This window comes from Ursus maritimus, unplaced genomic scaffold (genome assembly GCF_017311325.1).
Source record: "Ursus maritimus isolate PB19 unplaced genomic scaffold, ASM1731132v1 scaffold_7, whole genome shotgun sequence".
NCBI lineage: Eukaryota > Metazoa > Chordata > Mammalia > Carnivora > Ursidae > Ursus > Ursus maritimus.
Window position 1 is genome coordinate 48,051,713 of NW_024426885.1, and position 2,935 is coordinate 48,054,647.

The 2,935-nt window shown below is 44.9% G+C and overlaps 1 non-coding gene across 1 annotated transcript; it reads right to left on the reverse strand.

Annotated features, from left to right (window-relative positions):
- Positions 1-403: 403 nt before the first annotated feature.
- LOC121101350 lies at positions 404-510 on the reverse strand. The gene has a single exon (XR_005833345.1). It is a non-coding gene; the product is annotated as a U6 spliceosomal RNA (small nuclear RNA).
- Positions 511-2,935: the final 2,425 nt, after the last annotated feature.

Here is a 2,935-nt window from a genome sequence, read left to right on the forward strand (position 1 = left end):
AAGGGGACAGGCCACATCTAAGGAGCAACTGACATGCTGTCTACAATCAGGAACTGTTTAAAACAGAGTCCGATAAGTCCTTCCGCTGAAATGACCTACATACATTTTTTTTTCAAATGGTGTTATAGAAAAACATTTAATGACACAGAACATTGTCCTTAATGCATTTAAGTGCTAAATGCATGTAACATAACAGTATATAAAGAATACTGTTTTCAAGTATGTATTTGCATAAGTGGAAAAAAGACTCGTACACAAATATATCAAAATGGTAAACATGGTTATCTCTCGATGATGGAACTGAAATCACTTTTATTTTCCTTGCAGAATGTTCTGCTTGCATTGTCTTGTTTAATACTTACTTGTTTAATATTTGGGATCACTGGCATTTTATTTTATTTTTTTAAATATGGAGCACTTCACAAATTTGTGTGTCATCCTTGTGCAGGGGCCATACTAATCTTCTCTGTATCATTCCAATTTGAGTAAACGTGCTGCCAAGGCGAGCTTGGGGTCATTGGCATTTTACAAGAGATGGAAACCGAGTCTCAGAGGGGTGACCCAGTCTGTCCTGGGCCCCTCTGCTGAAGCACAGGGCCACGGGGGATCTAGTCTCTCTCTGGCAAAGCCTCAGGCTCTTTCCCCAGACCTGCTGCTGCCCTCCTAGGGGGTGGGGCCCGGAGGGTCCTGTAAGTACAGGATATCCAGATTTCAGTTAAACGTCTAATTATAGCCTATCTTCCCAGTTGTGCTTTAAATCCACCCCCTCTTGCCTAGTCGAGGACACGGCTTCAGCTCTCTTTTCTCTCTCCCCAAAGAATCATGTTCCTCCTCTCTATGGGATCACCCCTGTCAGCACACGAACAAGCTCTTTAAAGAAAAAAACATAGCCTTCCCTAACCCCATTTTTCCCTCCAAAGACCACCCCACTTCTCTCCTTCCCTTTACAACAAAAATCCTTGAAAAAGGAACACACAGGAGTATTCAACAAACGGTACCAATTATTAGGTAGCCCATCAAACGTGGCAATGAGGCGATGGGGTGGCCAGCTTTGCTCAGAGCCCATGTACGAATGCACAGAGCACTCTGCCATTTTATACCTGACCCCTATGGCAAGTAAGAGCTGGAGTGGCAGGAGCAGCTTCAAGCCCATGGCTCCTGGCTCCCAGAGGAAATCTACACAAAGAATACGATGAGACCCTTGGGAACCAAGCCCCAGAACATATCCCATCTCTTTAAGAACAACAGCAACAGGGGGCACCTGGGTGGCTCAGTCGTTAAGCATCTGCCTTCGGCTCAGGTCGTGATCCCAGCGTTCTGGGATCGAGCTGCATCGGGCTCCCTGCTCAGCAGGAAGCATGCTTCTCCCTCTCCCACTCCCCCTGCTTGTGTTCCCTCTCTCACTGCCTCTCTGTCAAATAAATAAATAAAATCTTAAAAAAAAAAAAAAAAGAAGAAGAAGCAACAGCTGAGAGGAGGGAAATGGGAATTAAAAAAAAAAAAAGAACAGCAACAGAACTAGTCAGAAAACAGAAGTCAAAGATATAAGACAATGTTCTAAAATAAAGGAAGACCTGAAATTGCAGATCAAAGGGTAATTTGTCCTCTCAGAATAATTCACTCAAATAGTCAAGATTCCAATGGGCAGAGAAATCAAGTCTGCTACACGGGGACACAGGCTGCCTCTGTGCTCCTCTCTGCAACAGTCAATGTCAGAAGATGGAAAAATAACTCTTACAGAGTTCAAGGGGTGGGGGTGCGCAGAATGGGAACCAAAATTTTTATTAACCCAGCGAGGTGTCATCGTGTATAAAGACAACAGAGAAGTTCTCAGAAAGGTAGTACCCATCAAACCCTTCCTAGTGATAAAATCTAGCCAACCCATAAATGAATCCAAAAGAGGTAAAAAGAAGAACTTGTGAGTACAAGGGCTGTGCTGTACAAGACCTGGCAGAAAAAACCGAATGCAGTTAACTACAGAGCAAAATCTAGGAAATGTGAGAAACTGGGGTTACAAGAGAACTTAAACTAGTATAGTCCATGAGAATGCCAAAATCATAACATAAAATAACAAACAAAAATCAGAAGGCACAGGGAGAGGAAGGAGAGGTGGAGAAAGTCTGTGCCCCCAGAATCCCTGCTGTGTGATGGGAGGACTCAGTCCTTTCTACTGCTGAGCTCTGTTGCTAATTTGCCAAACATTGTGCCATCAACTCCTCAGGCTCTCCTGGCCCCAAAGTCCTCTAGATTCAGCTTTACCCACAGTCGGTTAAATGACTTACCCACACTTTTCTTGAGAAGCCAATTTTCCCAAATCCAGCTCAGTGACCATGTTCTGATTAAAATGCTAGACCTAAACAAGCTGGATAAAAGAGCTTCAAGCATCCTAAGAGATGGGGGGGTCTCCCCCCAACTCCAGTCTTGTCCCACCTGAGATCTTGTCCTCCCCCCAATTCTGGCCCCCCATACAAGCCCCGCCACTCTGCTCAACAGACCGCTTTGCCAGTTCCTGCACTCCTCAACATCCCCACCCTCCCCACCTTCCCTTATGCCTCCATGCTTGAGAAGGGGTCTATTTCTCAGTGCCCACAGCCACCTGCAGGCCACTGTCCCCCTGTGAACATTCCAGAAAGTCTCTTCTGCTACTCCCCAACCTCATCACCATCCTCTTCTACCATGTTTCCCAAAATGTGGTCCACAGATACTAATCCCACAAAATGCTCCATTGAATAAGGGCGCCATAGTCCAATATGCTTGGGAATCACAGATCCTTACCTCTGTCCTGAGAATTACCACATAAAAAAGTATGTTAAAAGTGAGAAAAATCTCATAGTATAGAAACTGGCATTTCCCGGACTTCCTCCTCCATGGAACCCTTGTCACAAAACCCCCTGTTAACACTGGCTTGACTTGGCAATCAGTGAAACACACTTTG